Source organism: Stigmatopora argus, chromosome 12, assembly GCF_051989625.1.
Source record: "Stigmatopora argus isolate UIUO_Sarg chromosome 12, RoL_Sarg_1.0, whole genome shotgun sequence".
NCBI classification, from domain to species: domain Eukaryota; kingdom Metazoa; phylum Chordata; class Actinopteri; order Syngnathiformes; family Syngnathidae; genus Stigmatopora; species Stigmatopora argus.
In genome coordinates, this window is record NC_135398.1 from 3,984,500 (window position 1) to 4,004,063 (window position 19,564).

The following is a 19,564-nucleotide window of genomic DNA, read 5'->3' on the forward strand; positions in this document are numbered from 1 at the left end:
ATCTGCAGTAGAGGTTTTATAGCCATAAAATAGTTTTCGAGGGTTGGATTGATTCCGATAGCTGAAGGCGTCACTAGAAAATTCACGGACCACCACTGATCCCAGGTAACTGTGGGCAGTAGTAGTCAGGCTCTTCAACAAAAAAAAAAATTGGAAGTTTGCTCCATCTTTAACCGCAACCTCTTGGAGATGAAGACAGTTCAATTGATAATCGATCCTGGGTCATCATCCATCTAAATGTCCCTTCTGGGCAAGCGCTGGATGTTGCGAGCCGACACACAAACTCTATTTCCTCTATTGACTTTTCCTTTTCATTTGGAAACACTCAGTTTGAGCTACGATTTCATAAACATTTACAGCAAGCTCTAACGCCATGAAGCCAAGTGTAGGAAGAAAAATTCACAACCGGCCAGCGAGTCACACAGAGCAATTAGCGACTAACGATAAGCTTTTAGACATTTACGAGACCACATATAAACTCTGGCGCATCCTTGGACTCGTGGATGTTTATTGTTTTTGTCTCTTCGGCGGAAGCCAGGTGAGAAATTCCATCACGTGTGAGAGTCACAAAGGGAAAGAAAATAATAATGATTCTGTTGTGAGCCCTTGCTAATGTAGCCAGCAGATTTTGATTTTTTTTCTGAACATATTTTGTCAGGCGCCAATAGCAATTGTTTTGTGTTGGCTCCTTTTTAAGTTATGCTTATTAACAGAGCTTATTTTGACCGTGATCCACTGTAATATTTCATTATCCAAGTTCCCTTACTGTTATAATACAAGGTAAAGGCAATTGTTTTTATATTATGATGTATAATTGAGACACTTTCGTTTGGCCTTGACTCAGCTCTCAATTACTCAAGTTTTTGGGCACTTTTGATTGGTTTATTAAAGCAAAGTGACCGCAATTACCCTGAAAAGAGGAAACCACAAAACAATGTGATTTCTTGGGGATGTCATTTGTAAACAGATTTGATCGCAAACCTCTAAAATAACTATGCTAATCAACAACCACTTTCAACAAGCAAGTTTTGGTTTACTTGATTTTATTGTATGCCAGGGAGCTTGGTAATATTTATTAGAGTTCTAATTAGATGCCATAATTAGGGAGCTTGTGTGAAATTAAATTAATGTGGCAGCTGGACCTTGTGCTGTCACGCCGATGAAACACAAAGCTTGTATTTTAATTTGCAAAGCACTTAGAATTCGCCTGACCACAAAATGAATTTTTAGGTGGAGCAGCATGTGATAGGTTCACTTGGATTTTTCAATAGTTGTTTTACTTTTAGCGAACAAATTGCGTCTTCTGTGACCACCGTTCTTTTTGTTCGATTGGAGCATAGACTGCTTTTTGCCGACAAATACCGTTGGTTTTGATCCCGTGATTATTCGTCAACGCCATTTTGAAATTAACTTGCTCAGTATGGTATAATAGTTTGTCGGGAATTGATCAATTCTTGAGAGGCTGACATACGTTTTCCGTAATATTCCGATTGACTGAAATCAACCTGTCTGCGTTTATTTTGATGGGTTTCTAATTCTTGTTTTTATTCACTTGATTGAACCCGAGTTGAAGTATTGCCACGCTCTGTGTGTAAATACCTTTTCAGATTTAGTCAATTCTGTCATGTGTTTGAAAGCACACCATTTTTTTGGTAGTTTTTAACTTTAGATTTTTTGTCCTTTAGATAAAATCTAAGATGTGATGACTTTGTTTCCGTAAAATTGTGGCAACAGTTAACAGTTTCTTCGGAGTGTCTTAAGACTCTCATAATCAAAACATGACACCTTTCATCAACATCAATGTATGCTAATGTCAAATGTTTGTCAGCTTCCTTAACCTAACCCTGAACCCATTGGCAGAAAAAAATCACCCGTGGGAAACTCGAATAATTAAAATCAATAATTAAAAACATACAGATGCCCTCAATTTACAAGCATAAACGCCCTAGAGATCACCTGTCTCATTTTGAAGTCCATCAAATGAAGACAAAGCATAAAGAACCAGGAAAACAACAAAAATAGCAGGCTGCATCGTCCCCATTAATAAAACAACACCAATTCAAAACAGTTCAGCATCACAGACCAAGACCAGATAATTCTGAGACCCATTTGAACTATTTCTCCTAATGAGAGCCGAGAAGGCTACTGGCCTGCACCGTATCAGTATCAGTATGCTCTGCCATCAGCTCAGAGCTTAGAACCTCCGAGTCCGTAAGATCACCCCTATACAGGAGAGAAGACCAAAAAAAAAGGCTTTTAAAGTTTCCTTAGGGCAGTTGGGCTACTGCAATAACAACCATCAACAGTTCACAACTTCATTCACACTTGCTTTATTTTGGCGAGCTGTCAAAATCATTATATATCATTGAAAAAGCACGCTGCTGTTAATTAGATTAGCATCATTTGTTAAGACTATGGGGACATAAATCAGGATTTAAACCTCATGGGGCCTCAATTTACCCATTTTTTTCCCTAAACCTTCAACTTAACCAAAAGATATTTGAAATAATGTATATTAATATATGTTTTTTTTAACATCGTTCTAAGAAACATTTAAAAAAAAGTCCAATCAAATTGCTTTAGGTCTCATGTGACTGCTATCGTTAATTTGAATCGTTATATAGTTGTATTTTGATACCTCATTGGCTATATTGAGGGGAATTTGTAAAACTTGTACATTTACACACTTTGTGTGATTCTATGGCTTTTATGTGATGGCTGCTGTGGATTTTGGTCCATCTGGGTCTTTATTTAGGCTCTTGTTTTTCTCTTATCGCCTCCATTGACCAAATCTGCTCTGTAGTCTTTCCTTTCTCTTTGCTTTTCTCTCCCTGTAATAACTCCATACTTATTATTTATATTGTGTCTAAACATGTAGTATAATACTTCTTTGTTGGGGGCGCAAGCAGGGACTGATGCATGATGAAAGCAGTGACAGGTGGGCTCCATTTTCAAGCCCTCAATAGACCCGTCGGGAGTCGAATCAAACGGCCGAGTCTCCATTTCCTCTGTGCCACTGAGGGAGTGGAAGCCGCTGGGTTACGGCATTTTGACCACGGGGGATTTTGCACCTTTGTGATGTGATTTGAAGATGGGAGAGTCGGGGTTTGGATGGAATTCCTCCTGCTGACCCTGCTGCCTCTGGGTTGGGGAAGGCAGGGGTGCTGGCTCAATACTAGACTATTGTATTACCGCCACTGCTATTGCTCTGTCTTCCAATGTACAAAAAGCTTGTAATGTTGGCAGTTGGAGCAGTATAAAACATAACATTAATAGCAACCTGATACGCACATTTTACTAGATTTCTTTTCATTCAGCATTGAAAGGTTCACTTTCATTTGACAAAATGGTAGAAATCGTTCCTATCAATCAGGTAATCTCATAACACCAGTTAATTTATGTTCTTTATCGAGTATAGTCATCTCACTAGGTTACCGTTTAAATTAATAACCATATTTTTCAGAGAATAAGTCGCACTACCCAAAAAATGTACAATGAAATGGAAAGAAAATATACGTTGCACTGGAGTATAAGTTATACAACAATTTATGTTAAAATAATAAGAAAATAGGGAACAGCAGTGATAACAAGCATCTTCTAATGTAACATATTATTTTTTTTAATAACTATAGCTTAAGTAACACAGCATAACAAACCGTTGGCGATCAGAATGAAAAAATAGACATAATTCGCAGGTCTGGCCAAAATATGAAAACAAGTGTGACTTATAGTTCGGAAAATACGGTAACTAGTCGGTAACAGAGTTACTGTTTCAAGGCAACTGTGGTGTCAACGTTGGATTTTTACAATAACAAGAGTTATGGGTCCGAATGTTGACATTCATCTTCCATTGATAGATGTACAGTGTTTGGTCAAACATCATCAACAATATTTTATCATGTCGGTGGTGACGCGAGACTTTTTGGCGGAAGTCTTCATCGCTGGAGCGTGGGGTGGACTGACTGTGTGTGGCACCAGAGCCTGAATGATTTATGCCTTTGTCATTTCTCATTTGCTGAAGCATGGTGTCGTCATTTGCTTGTGTGTGTGTTGTGTGTATGTGTGTGTCGTGTTCCCTAGTGAAGTCTGCAGAGGCAAAGAGTTAAGGACGCGGAGAATACCCTTGAAGGAATTGGCAAAGTAAAACAGGGGATTGTTTTTTACAGCAATTTTTATTGTACACTATTTGTGATGAAAGAGCTGAAGTGTTTTTTTTATTCGGTTTTATTCTGTCAAAGGTTTTTATAGTTCCAATACCATACTTTATCGGACTACAGTGGTACCTCGACATGCGATCTTAATCGGTTCCGGGACTGAGATCGTATGTCGAGCTTTTTGTAACTCGAGCGAACGTTTCCCATTGAAATGAATTAAAAACAAATTAATTCGTTCCAACCCGCTGAAAAAACACCAAAAACAGGATATTGGATTGGAAAATTTTTTTTATTTCTTCTAATTCGCCATCTATTAACAAAGTAACACATAACTAGTGGTTTAATAGTAATAAAATGTGTTTAATATGACTAAAATGGGGCGGATTTCGCCGACTTTTTTCTTTGGCATTGTGAGTGACGATTTAAGAAAGTTGTTCGGCTAAAGCCAGAAAAGCTTTTGACTCATGCTCACGTATGCAACTTTTGGGGGCAAACTTGGCCTCATCCTGTCAGCGCCATCCCAGGCAAGCAGACATGTTCGTCTATGTGTGTATGTGTGTGTGTGTGTCAAAAGAAGTGGTCCTCTGCCGACTCAAGGGATTCACTGAACGAGGGAAAGAAAGGAGGTGAGGCAGACAAAGAAAGTGAATGACAGGCGCAGCGACAGAGAGGCAGGAAAGTCATCGTTTTTTTTTCTCGGTGCGGAAAAGCCCCTCATGTGAAAACTCGGTGTACGAGGATAGTTGCCCACGTCCATGATGATTCCCAATGGACACGTTTAAACCATAACAAGAACCCTAACTGCATCCTTTTGGTCTGTCTTGCAATTATTCTCACTTGGGATGTAGGCATTTGCAAGAGTTGAGCTTAAAGTCCTAAAATGTAGAATATTTTCAAAGTTGAAGACATCATCGTTACCTATTTGTTTTAATAACTCAAAGTCAGTCCCTCTGCAGATCATGGCTTCTTCTGTCAGGAGCAGCTCGTTTGTCCCTCCTGCCTTGCCGTTGGGTTCGAGCAGCTGCGAGTGATTCATGATTACTTCCGGATGTTGGATTGGATTGGATCACTTTATTCATCCCGTATTCGGGAAATTTCATTGTAACAGTAGCAGAGGGTGATTAGACAGAACAACAAAGCAAAAGCACAAAGTACAAAGCAAATCAAAGTAAATGGGATCATTAAGAATCACCAAATCAAATCATTAAGACAGAAATGCAGCAAAAATACAAAACGAGCAGGAGTGGACGGAGCTACCGCCGCCAGGTGCCACTTGAATGGCGCCATCTTGTTTGCGGTAGCTAAAACGGATACAGACTCAAAAAGATGTTGTAAAGTTGGACAAAAACGGTGTATTTAAACACGACTCAATTGGTATTCATTGCCGGATCAATTGGTATTCATTGCTGGATCGTACTGCGTGATACTGCATACATCGCTGCAAAGGTACTGTTCTCGATGCTCCGGTTTCGTTTCGTTTTGGACGTACAAGTACTTGTTATTTTGTAAGGCTTCCTGAGTTATTAAAGTTATTATCATGAGCACAATTCGCCTCGTCCCCTCCTGCTTCCCCACTACTGGGTCCAACATCTTCATGATGTCATCAGAAGCACCTCAATGGTGGCAAAGTGGCAATATATGGTATAAATGAATAAGCTTAATTTTAAACATGCGTATATTTTACTTAGAACAGAACATTTGTGCAATCACTTAACCTCAGTTATTTTTTAATTCCCCTCACAATGTACTTTGAAAATTCAGTTAGTGTATAAAATTTTAGATCACATTAACAGTGCACAAAGTATTGAAATTATCAATGTTTTATTACGGAAACCTGACATTTGAAGATGTTTATTAGATCTATACTGTATACATATGAGTTCCATCATCACTATAAAATGCTCTGAGGTGAAATTCCTGACAAATTAGAGGTCGGAGGGCACTTTGAAAGTTAAAAGGCTGCCAGCAGGCGGAATGTGTTGGGCACAAAAGAAGTCCGTTCAATGTCCAATTATTGCTGATGAAAGGCAAAATCTGTGTGGGCCACATCAGAGAGCTGGATTAGCCAAAGTGATTTTTTCCCTCTTCCTGCTTGCCTTGTTTGAGCCTTGCTGCTAATCCTTTAGAAAATTTGGACTCCCCACCTTCTCGACAAAAACAAGACCACAAAACAAAAATGGAATTTGAAGGAATAAGTTGTCAAATAATTGCTGCAACCTGATATTCGCTCTGGTAAAATGTTGGAATACAATCATAGGACAGTCTTTATTTTACAAGCGGACATATTTTTCCAATTTTAAATTTCCTTCACTATCTACAGAAGTCAGAAGATTAAATCTGTTACAATTTGCCTAATTTATGTAGTATTGACATTCTGAACATTTTCAAATTTACATAAGCAACATTTTAAGAACCTGTGGTGCTTGTGAAGATAACCGGAATGAAATATAATTGGATGAATTAACATGAGAAGTAAAAAAATCACACATTTTCCAGGCTTGTCCGAGTTTGGAGACACAAAATAGCTACCATCGTAAACATGTAGGACAAGGGTGTCAGACTCGGGTTGGTTCGCGGGCCGCTTTAACGTCAACTTGATTTCACGTGGGCCGGACCATTTTAGATATAATATTTAGATATTTTTTTTATAAATGGATTAAAATAACTAGATTAAAAGCCCTGAATATTCAGTTTTTTATTGATAAAAAAAAATTATTTTAGCTTTTTTTATATATTTTTAGATTTTACAAAATGATTTTTGAACTAAAAACACAGAAAAAATTGATTAAAAAATTACAATTATTGATTTAAAAAGGTGAAAATCAGGACATTTAATATACCTCTATACTCTTCATTTTAATTTGATCCCAAAAAAGAAAGTCAGCACTCATTATTTACTTTACCGGGCCACACAAAATGATGCGGCGGGCCAGATTTGGCCCCCGGGCCGCCACTTTGACACATGTGGTGTACGATATTAAATTCTTGTAAATAAGATGGTCATTCTATAGTTGAAATAGACACTTGTTTAAATGCGTAAGTAATTATTTTGATGATCAGACCACATTTCAAATTTAATTCACATAGAAATTCCAAATCATTCACGTCTTTCTCCAAATGTATAAATTACAGCACATTACTTTGTGTTACATCTCCGACAAACTGCTCGCTGTTTGAAGGAACATCCCGACGAGATGTGTCGACACTTCGCCTTCAGGGACGAGTGATACCAACTCGGAGCCGAAAACGCCTTACTTTGAAGCACTCAGTCGCTAGATTCAACATTTTATCTTCTTTTACTCTTTGGAGAAAAAAGAAATCGAACAAGTCTACGTTCTGATTCGGATCAGACAATTTGATTAACTACTCTAAATGTTTTGTATTACACTGATCAAAAGCCTCAGTCAGGAGAACATGGCGTAGTGGACGTGTCAAATGTTTGACAATGAAGGTGGATTAGGCCTTTAATCTCCACACTGGATTAAAATGCTGCAGACGTTGCCGTTAAATCCGTTACTTTCGATTCATCGAGGTGCACACGCATACGTCTAGGCATCTGGTTTGTATTCTCTGTCAGGCCCGTCGCATTTTCATCCCATTTCACAGCTTCCATTGAATCCTAATGGCGTGTTTAAGTTTAAAGAGAGCCGTGTTAGGCGGAGCAATTCACCGCGGTGGTCATTACTCATTACTGACAAACACACAGCGGCGGTGGCACACTGTGGATGTTTGTTTTATACGATGACATTTTTATACTGCGTGAGTGCGGGAAAAACAGTCCTGCATATTGAGACCAAACCCAAGAGTTTTTATGTCATGCTCCACATACAAGACTATCAAACAGATTGTTTTGAAGTATTATTTGATGCGGCAAATATTGTCTAATAACACGAGAACGAACTAAAAACCTTTAGTGAACTGTATTGCGTATCTCTGCTTTGAGAATCTCAATTAAGTAACTGCATCCTAGGCTTTGACGAAAAATTGGATTGGATTGGATTGGATTGGATAACTTCATTTATCCCGTATTCGTGAAATTTCGTTGTCACAGTAGCAAGAGGGTGAGGATGCAGAAATAGGAAAGGCATTTTAGACATAAATAGATAGTAGATAGATAGTAAGTTAAGAAATAATTACATGAATAAATATATAAATAAATAAGTGTGTTGCTGAAAAACACAAATATATATGTATACATATACATATACACATATATACATACATATATATAAGCACATATATACATACACTAAGATGTACATGCATACATACGGTAGATCTTAACACTCAGCCATTTGTTTTGTTAAAGAGCCTGACAGCTGATGGGAGGAAGGATCTGCAGAAGCACAGTCTATTGCTGAAAGAGCTTCGGAGGGACTCCACAGACTCCACAGACAAAGTTGTGAGTTTTCACCGTAATTCAGGTACTCGGACGTTTGGTCGCCGGACGTTTGGACGCCGGACATTTGGTCGCCGGACGTTTGACAACATGACAGAGAGTTGAAACCAGCTCTTCAAATTATATTCATGAGAGAGAGTGTTTAATATCTAAATATCTACTGTTGAAACCAGCTCTCAAAATTATATTCACCCGGGCGACCAAACGTCCGGGCGACCAAACATCCGGCGACCAAACGTCCGGTCACGGTAATTCAAACTGAAATCTGATTGGTTCAGATTCGTTTCAAACAAAACTTCATATTTTAACCTCAATATGGCATTAGCCAGCAGTCCTTTTTCTGAAGGACTATATCATTTATATATAAAAGCTGAAAAGCAGAAATATAGCTACAAATTACTGTTTCCTGTTGGAAATTGTCATCAAGATGAATAATTTCATACTGCCTTTAAATGCAGGGTATTTAAATGTTTTTGCTAGCAGAGGTTATTCATGGTATACAGTTGATCATACTTCATTGAAGGCTTTGTTAGAATTATGTTTCAGAGCTCCAAAATCCTTAAAAATGCAGCAAGGTTGGTAAGTGCATATAGCCTGGCGAAGATTAATGTAGGTCGTATGTTAGCCAACATCCGAAAAAAAGGAGGTAACACTTTCTGGAAAGTTTGGGAAGAAAATTGCCCTCAACACCAGGTTTACTGATTGACTTGGAATTGGATGAACATTTCTATCAAAGAAAAAGTCTCACGCATCCATCACCGAATGAAAAATATGGTAATTTTGACATGAAATATATTTATTCACTCGGAAAATCACTCAAACTAGCCCTGACCAGCAGGTATCCTTGAAAATTGTGATTCTCAATTGGGAGAATTTCTTGTCAACATCAACATAGCAACTACTTTCACATTTAGAAAAATAGAAATAAAAAACAATTGCACAGCCTTTTGATCCCAAGGACAACTTTGCTACAGCTGATGATGTTTTGTTATATTGAACATGTTGCCAGAGAATAACAGTGGATAATGAGCCATATGCTTGTTCACTCTCTCTCTCAAGACATCATTATCACACACAAAAGCCAGTTTTGGTGGATTTATTTTCCGTGCTGTTATACTATCCTCCTTCCATGGTGTCAAAGTGCCTGAGTCATTGAAATTTGGACAACCTATTGGGGGGAAAAAGTAAACAGGCTGCTTAGAGATATCGAAAAAGTTACATATTCACTCAACACAGACGCTCCAAATATGTCACCACTGAGAAAAAAAAAACAACAACAACAAAAAAAAACATCAGGAATCTTTCATCCATCCCACATCGGAGTCAACTTCAGGGACGCTTTGTACGTTCCACAATGCATGAGAGACAGGATTTTCACAAAAGATGATAAATGATGTGCAGCACAAATAAATATATAAAATCCTACGCCGGGAAATATTTGCCCAAGTGCACAGAGTTGGCAAATCAGTTTAAACAACAATGGCTAAAGGAAAAAAAGTGAGGAAGAAAATACACAGTAAATAAATAAATAAAAACACATGCACACACCTACACACACTTGTCTTCTGCATATTGCCATTCTTTGCCATGACAAAAATATGCCTCTCCAATATTCACCTTTCTCTTTTACCTCCATTTGTTTTTAAAGTAATTATTGACTCCTGAGGGTGAGCCCATTTGAACATTGCTAACCAAAACAGCACTTTTGAGATAATATCTTGAAGGATGACGTTCCCTGATGCTTTGTGGTCATTCCACAATATTGTACACATCTTTTTTGGGATGAATTCTTAACTTCACCCAAACAGTTTTTGCCATAATGTCATAAATTTGCCCTATTTTGAGGCATCATCTTTAATAATGGGCAAGTGTCTGTTAGATGTAATATTTTTGCCTTATGTGGCGATGATGTCCTATGGCAAAATTTATCAATGAATATTTGGACCCTCACCTCCTTTGCACTATTTTTTGGAAATTAATGAGCATCACGTTATGTAAATAATCCAGTCTATTTCCGCAATAATCAGAAATGCATATGTAGTTAAAGCTTCAAAGTTTCAAAAGCTTTGTTGCATTGTGGGAAAGATTCTTTTTGACAATTTCTTGTGGAGGGAAGTTATAAATCTGTCTGACTGAGTAGCTGACATCGTGTGTGGTCGATTGGTCGCCGGTCTTTTGGTCACGGTCTTTTGGTCGTCCCGACTGCGACAACGGGCGACCAAAAGACCGGCGACAAAACAAGGTAAAACAACACGGTCTATGCATCAATAAAAGCCAACAATGGCCATGAGCCATTTCACTGAGCCGACGTGTGAGTGTAGAAGAGTTTGTATGTACATGCATTGTCCCTTTAAGAAGCTACGTCAGTCAGGGTCTTAACAAGTTCTCCAACAAAAAACAATAAAAGTCCGGGAAATTTGGAGCTTTTCTTTAGCCTAATAATTACTAGGGCATTAAGTATGACTAAATAGTAATTCGCAGTTTGTATTTAGGGAATTTGAGCAACGATTTATATGGTAATTATCACTTACCTTCCGGGCGACCAAACGTCCGGTGACCAAAAGATCGGAGACCAAAAGACCGGCGACCAATCGACCGTGTACCGCTGACATGACACTGGGCTGTCATTTTGCGTCGAAATGGATATTACCTCCCATGTGGCCCTTGTAACGATCCATTTTTCTAAATGTATGTATTTACAGTGTTTTTTAAATGTTTGTTTGTTTGGATGAAGGCATTTGAAAAGAGTTTTGGACGTCATATTTTATGGCACTTGTGCAAAAAGTATTGCCGTGACTAGATAATTACCGTTAAAACAAAAGTGGTAACTAAAATGAGTGACTGTTAATGGGAAATTTGTTTTGAGCAAAAGCAGAGATCCTGGCTAATGAAGTTCTCCACTTGTCACAAAGTGCAGTATTGCTGTGTCATTGCCGAAGAAGCCGTTTCCATCCCACCCGCCGCTGTCCTTTTCCTAACACAGCCTATCCAATCGACAGCATAATTGATTTCCTGATTAATGCCCTGGCCCACCTACTTGCATAGAGGCCCCCCGAGACATCATTTTCTCGTTGGCGTGATCAATATTTGCAGCAACATAAATGAATGTCGGGAGAAAAGTAATTTTGTTTAGTCTGAGGAGGCATGCAGGCTAAAATACTGAATGGCTTTCTCCCTTTTTGAAGCCGTCTCGCCATACTTTGCAGAGGGCTAATTGCTTTTGCTTCAGTCCAATCATAGACCACACGTCGGGAGAAAAACTGCAATATTCACCACCCTGCGACCGTAGATGCCGTCAATCATAGTCAAGCACTTTGAGGTCTGCTTATGTGTAGCGCTACAATTGTACTGTGTGGCTTTACTATATGGCAAATGTAGGAACTGTGGTTAATCTTCTGTACTGGACTTCTGTTTCCTTAGACTTTTAATTTGGAGGTTTTTGGATTTTCATAGGCTAATGAGCTGGTGTCTTTTAGTGTAAATATTCTATAAAACAATGTAGATGCCTGTGGCTTAGAGTCCAGTGCAATTTGGATTTTAATAGCAGTGTTCTGGTTTAATTTGCTGGGTGTGCCTTATTGGTGGGCAATGTTCCCTCTAAAATGGGAAGGTGCGCAATTGCGCACTACTCTCGTCTTCTCTGCGCACAGCAAATCATATGGAGCGCACAAAATACAATCCCTTTTTTTTTTTAGCTGTGAGACCGACGTGCGAACGACTCATCCGCCAGGCCGCCCATTCATAGATATTAATCATTACATTTTATTATTACTAAATCATTTATGTGTAGTAGACATTGATACTGGTGTGTGCCCATAGCGAGCAATGATGATGTTGCTCACACCGGTACTCGGTGTGCTCAGGGAGGTTGTCTTTATGCCCAGACAAACAAAAAATTAGAGGGAACATTGTTGGTGGGTGCAATTTATGGTTTGGAAATTATGATGTAATTTGAATGTGAAAACTGGCTTTTTTAAATAGTCTTAATCATTGGAATTAGAAGCATGTAATAACTACAATATCTGGTCACACAGTGCATGGCAGTACTAATCATGGTACAAAATTGGTAGCAAAACTCAAACTCTTCTGGAAATGATAAAACAAAATAGCAGATTTTCTCTACATTTTCAGACTTGAGACATTTTTGTACTTTATGCCTTTTTTTAAGTCAGCCAGGATTGATTTGAAGATTATTTAAGACTAATGACTTACTCATCATAAACTGGACTGAATAGGATAAGTTGAGAGGGAAGGACGATTCCATCAGTAACGTCTTAAGTGGAGGAACAAGAAGTTTCTTTGCCACTGGACTGCTGACCTTTATCTTTCGGTCGCTCTTTCTGTCTCTTACCCTCGCCCACCCTCCTTTACATGATGAGCACAGATAAAATATGTAGGAAGCTGTCGGCTAATTTTAGTTTCCGACTCTTCAGTCATCACTTTCTGAAGTTTGGAGCTTTTAAAAAGCGACTCAGCCTGGTCTTCATCATTGGTGGTTTTATTACAAGAACTGGTGCAGCTTTGTTTGTAAACTGTACTGTCATGTAAAGGATATTTACCTATTTAATTATCCACAAAATACTAATGTAGCAACACTCTAATTTCCAGTATTTTATGTACACTCTATACAAATTCCCATTGCACTAACACCATATTTATTGGGGTACATAACTGTAATGTTTTCTATTTACATCATAATGTATACAACTATCTATAAAACTGATTTCATACCAAATATACGCATTGTTATACAATTCTAATGACATTTTGGATTTTTAAATAGGTATATATTTTAATTTCCACACAGCTCTCACGCACCATTTTAGTTAAACATTCCATTATATTGAATGTTAATAGACTGCATGCATGTTTTGCATCTTTTAAAGAATCCAAACAATAACTATCTATTGAATGCACCTCATCACCTCAATACTCTACATTTTAATTATAATGTTCCATACAAGAATATCCAATGCACCATTTTTTACTCTACATGACATTTTTTTCCGCTCTAAGAAAAACTTGCACGTTTAATAATTCATAGACTTGTTCTGTTTCGTATTTATGACGTTTACAGCTGTAATTTTCAGACTCAGATCTTAGTCATTGATATTCAAATCTATGTTGCACTATGTTTACGTGACAGTATTTGTGCTTTGCACCAAAATACGCCAACGCCAAACACGCATTGTCATAGAAATTCTAAATTTTCACTGTAACTTTGCAAAGCGTATTCGCTGTCAAAGTGTGTCTTGTTGTAAAAACTTCCTGGCTGGTGATCATTTACCCGCACATTTTCTAAGATCATGACAACACCCAGTCCCTTTTTTCGTGAGACGCAGAGAACCAGTATTGAATTTAGCTACTGATGACTTTGAGAGAATAATTAAAGTGTGGCCAAAGTGGTGCCGGGGGATATTTTACATATGCTAGACGATGGGTGAGGGGGGGCTGGCAAACGGCCAGAGATATTGATTACTGCTGGGATTACGGCACCGGCAGCATTCCTCTCAGTTAACATTGTGATCATCAGCATCCCCGCACTTGTAATGCGCAGGTGGACACCCGCGTCCTCACCAGGGGAAGGGTTGTAAGGGGTGCGAGTGGACGCGGAGCAGATGGATAATGTCGCGTCCGCCGAAGGTCGAAAGGAATTGCTAGGTAGAAAATTTGGTAACTGGAGATTTGTTCTTCTTGGTGAAGTTTTAAAACAGCTTGCTCCCGTTGCAGTTAAGAAAACGGGATGATCGCTTAGAGATTTGTTGTCTTTGTCAAGGACGTGACAAACGTAGCTTGCTTTAGAAAATGGCAATATTTTTCCACATTTTTTCCTCCTCACAGTTCTTAGACAAAGCCGACAAAAAAATACCTGAATAAGTCAACTTGGGACTTTTGTGGCTTTGGACTTAGTTTCAAAGGAGGTACGATATGTGTGTGAGAAAATACAAAATGCCAGGAACTCAGTGCAACATTTAATTCCAGAAACTGATGTCCAGAAGCATGTGTCCATGTTACTCAAAAGACTGACCTTACATTTTACAGGCTTTAAAAGTAGTATCAGAGACAGTTGGTGAGGAAGCAAAGGGCATGGTGTTGGCAACAGTTTTAGTTGAATGACTGACTCTTAATTCACTTCCCCTGTGGTCTTTATTAAAGTTATTTACCGTATTTTCTCGTGACTGGACGTTTCGTCGAAAGACGTTTGGTCCCCGGACGTTTGGTCGACCGGACGTTGGGTAGAGTGGACGGGCCGTCGACCAGACGTTTGGTCGCTGGGTTCGCTCGCTGTCAAATAATGAGAGAGAGACAGAGAGTTTACTATTGAAAGCGAGCAACCAGGTAATCTCTCGCTCTAAAAATTATAATCCTGAGAGAGAGAGAAAGAGAGAGAGAGAGTCCGTTCTACCAAACATCCGGTCGACGCCCGGTCCGTTCTACCAAACGTCCGGTCGACCAAATGCCTGGGGACCAAACATCCGGGGACCAAACGTCTTTCGACAAAATGTCCGAGTGCCGTATTTTCTCGCATATTGACCGCCTCCGCGTATAAGCCTTAAAATTGCCTTAAAATCGTTGAATTTTACGGTTTCTCATGTATAAGTGAGGTTTTTTTACGTTTTATGCAAGATCTGTGTTATTTTTCTTGAATTTCATTCATAGACGTCAGGATATTGTTTAGCGCTTTATCTGTTTATCTTTTCTTTATTTAGAAATAAATGACCGTATCAGCCACATTGTCTTGCGTTATGGCGTTTCGTTTTTGTCACCTTGTCAAGTCTAGTTTGTGCATATATAAGCCATATTCAGTCATCATTTTTTTTGTTACAAATACGGTTTACATGCGAGAAAATATGCTACATTCTTTAGCCATTGTGGTAGTATCAGATGTGGGATGTGTGTGAAGGTTCCCAAAGGTATAAGCCTAGTGGGAAGGAGAAGACAGAAAAAAGCCAGCAGTTTATGTGACAGCATGACCAACTTTGGAAGTGCTGACGTAGCTGCATTTCGAGACGTAAAATAGTAGTACAATTTAGTAGAAGAAAACTGTAGTCCTCAGCATGGGAAATTTTACTTTTCATTATTTTTAAGGAGGAAAAACAGATTATAGCAGCAATAAAATGACTATCAGTCACAACATGGATTGTTTAAAGACATTTGTGAGCTACAGTTTCACCAAACTGGTTCAAGTTACAATCTAAGATGATGCGAAGATTAAAAGCCCTGTCTCAAGTGTACCAGAAGTTTGAGAAACTATTCATATCTTCTGCCCTTTGTGTAGAAAGCAATTTTGCTGGTTGTTTCCGTCCAATGGTATTTACAGTTGACCTAACATTTTCATGCCTTATGAGGTTTTATCAGTGATTAGATGCTGATGACAAAAGCAGGTATTCAGAACATAAGAACAATGCTAAATGCCATCGAACGTGGGTGGATAACGGTGTTCAGATTTAATAAAGGTTTTGAGGACTCGTCATAAAATTCGGGGCCATCACAAGGGGGAACCTGGGAATTGAGTTATCACTAAGCAAGGAAAGATGTGAGCCGGAGTGTTCAATACTTCATGGGGTCTTGCCAAGATGGTGGTGTCAGGGGGATGTGGATTTGACGTCGGATAATAACACCATCAACAACCTTCTGTGTGGGTGTGTGGGTGGGTGCATGTGTGTGTGAGGAGGGGGGTAGCTTTACTCTGGAGTGGAGGTTTGAATGAGATAAGTGTCTTCCTCTAACAGAATGAGCTGGCAAAAAATGCAATAGATGCCATCAGATGGTAAAAAAAAAATCCAAATGTAAGAATCGCTCACGTGTAATCGCGATTGAAGCATTTGTTTGAATTCCAGGAAGGATTAAGACCTATCAAACACATCCAAATCGGCACCAGAGTTTCGGGTGTTTGTGCGTGGAGTGGTTTAGCGCTGGCATTGGGGAAACAAGGACAATTGGCAGTGTTGACAGTCAGCAAACACAGATGTTCAAAGCGGGGAAAGCGGAGGTATTCGCACTCACTCGCTTGGTGGTGTTCCATGGGGTACAAGCAAATAAGAACGTATCAGTCATATGACGCAGAGTTTACGATTTCGCCCAAAGGACAACACTGGGTAAACATACATTCAATCCCTGCAAACTCATACTTTCGGACATTTGAGAGCATTCTAACAGCTTAGCATGCATGTTTTTGGGATGTGGGAGAAAACCGGAGTACCCGGGAAAACCCAACCAGGCATAGGGAGAATGTACAAACTCCACATAGGAAGGTCTTACCCAGTGGAGATTGAACCCTCGATCTCAGAACTGTGAGGCAGGCGTGCTAAACACTCGTCACCATGCTACATTACATTTCAACATAATGTAAATTGTCTAACACAAAATACTTCATTTTTTTATTTTTATTGAGGAGTTGGTATTTTCATTGTTCAATACCTAACTGTATGCTCTTTTGGTATAAATGCAACATGAAATTAAAAGAAATGAACTTGCCTTTACGCTGGTGAGATGCTGATGTAAACCAGTGAATTGTTCATTAATTTGGAGATTAAAAACCCTGCACTACCCTGCATCGAATTACAAGAACACTTGAGATTCTGAAAGAAAAGATGACTAGCTGTGATATGACCCTGCATTTATTTGAGATCACATCAATACCAAATCTTGCATCATTCCGGCATCCTTTTGAGATATAGGATGAAAATAAAATAAAAATAATAAATCACCATCCAGTCCAAGATAACTAGAAGAAGCTAATCCCTGGCTCAGTGGTGACTCGAGGCGTGTTGCGGATCCTTCCACGTTCTCCACTCTGAATCTGACTTTTCTCGTGAAGCTGAAAAATGACACTTGATTTTGAAAGAGACATATTATGGAAAGTTGATATAGTATACAGAGAAAATACAGTTTTCATTGTCCTCATAAAGGTTTTATTATCATCTTATTGTAGCCCCTTCGCTCTATTCTTTGTAGTCAGGCCAAATACACTTTGGTTTTAACCACGCAGCAGAGGGGGGAGGGCAGCCTTTTTTTGTAAGATTTAGCGTGTCAGAGAGCTAAGAACTGATGTGTGTTATTATTATTTTTAGTCTTGGTCTATTTTGATGGAAGAACATCACTGTCATAATACTTAGACACGGGGGATCTCTGTTAAATTATGAAACCAGATATGTAATATGTCTTCTTAAAAGCTTAAACCAAGATTCTTCTTCTGTCATCAGCAAGCAAAGACCATGTTGACTCTGATAAAACTAAAGCCAGCAGGGTTAACCCCACCGAATTAATCGAGACAACATATCGATCGCACTGTGTTACATATGCTAAACCTTTGTCCGCACAATACTGGCTTGCTCGGAATACGAGGTATTAATTTCAAACCCAACGTCACAGTGAGAAGTTCAATTACGCCTCTAATAAAGCCTGCCGAGTCCCCATCATCGAGCGTCTTTCTGTCTGCAGAATGTTAAATACTTGCGTGATTAAACCTCTCACTCGGTCTTTTAGATGTATTTTTGCAGATTTAAAATGGGATTTTCTAGCTAAAACGTCTTTCTCCATAGCAAAAATGGGCTAATATATTTTTTATCCGGAGAAATCAAGAAAGGACATCTTATGAAGTTGGAAGAAAAAGGGCGTGTAGTTGCTTTTTTTTGTCCTCCATGGTAACAGAAACCAGTATCTGCATTCCCCTGCAAACTGACAGAATCCACTCATTTGAATTACAACTTATTACGTACTACTACTGTTTGTACCATAAAATCGACACTGTTCGAGTAAATCCAACCAACTTTCAGCTTAATGGCATTGCCCCCCCCTTCAAAATCCAAGTGCCAATATAAAATTAACCCTCTATTTTTTATTGATATTCTAATCTAAAGGATACAACACCGCCGTCTACTGCACATGTGTCAAAGTGGCGGCCCGGGGGCCAAATCTGGCCCACCGCATCATTTTGTGTGGCCCAGGAAAGTAAATCATGAGTGCCGACTTTCTGTTTTAGGATCAAATTAAAATGAACAGTATAGATGTATATTAAATTTCCTGATTTTCCCCCTTTTAAATCAATAATTGTAATTTTTGAATCATTTTTTTCTGTTTTTAGTTCAAAAATCATTTTGTAAAATCTAAAAATATATTTAAAAAAAAGCTAAAATAAACATTGTTTTAGATCTATAAAAAGATGAATATTCAGGGCTTTTAATCCAGTTCTTTTAATCCATTTATTTAAAAAAAATGTAGAAGTGATAAAATTCCTTCCTCCTTTTGCATAAGCCTGGTGAGACAAACAAAGTGAACAAAGGAAATGTGGGATACAACTAACAGATGAAGCCAAAGAACAGAACTGGCGACGAGGCGGAGTTAGCGACCGGTTTGAACAGTGGCTGCTTGGTGGTAATTTCCAACAAATGTCACTGCTCCAACTGACGAATGGACCTGCAATTGGCCTCAGGGAGGCCAGGCAGGTAGCATGACACCTCTATTATTGATGTTTTGGGGGTTTTAAATGGGATCTTCCTGCTGAAACATGTCACCATTCCGTAGTGAGGTTGTGTGCTTTCTTCAGTTTGACAAACAAGAAGCTCATGTAGACATCTGCTGTCATGGGGGGTGCCGATGTCTGAGTTTTCTCCATGCTGATGAACTTTGGTCAGAACAAAATCCCAGAAGATCCCTGCTGATGGCCATCCTGCTCACCACGCATGTTCCAAAGCAATAGCTTTCTTTTGTCTGGTTCCACCATAGCAGACCGGACTGCCGCTTCCCACAAGCATAGCTTGGCCATGTTTGATGTTGAACTTTATCCCGCTTCTCTTGCCCGTCATAGCGACTGACGTCAGTCTCGGCATTCCCGCAGAGGATCATAAGACGGCTAAGAAAGTTGTTTTAATTACGACTTGCAACATTTTATTGTCACGTCAACTCACGCTGGGTGACCTTCTGTTACAGAGAAGACGTCGGGTTTAAAAGCGGGCATTGCATTGCTGTGAGAATCTGGCCAAAGGGGTGTATGATTTCTTTTTGATTC

At 39.0% G+C, this 19,564-nt stretch overlaps 1 long non-coding RNA gene across 6 annotated transcripts in view; it reads left to right on the forward strand.

Annotated features, from left to right (window-relative positions):
• LOC144086272 (uncharacterized) overlaps positions 1 to 19,564 on the forward strand; it is a 94,900-nt gene that overhangs the window by 69,000 nt on the left and 6,336 nt on the right. For 4 of the 6 annotated variants that reach the window (XR_013304388.1, XR_013304389.1, XR_013304386.1 and 1 more), the window contains one exon: positions 8,464 to 8,578. This is a non-coding gene — a long non-coding RNA (uncharacterized LOC144086272). The remainder of the gene's footprint in view (positions 1 to 8,463; positions 8,579 to 19,564) is intronic. The other 2 variants (XR_013304387.1, XR_013304391.1) reach the window with 1 other exon arrangement.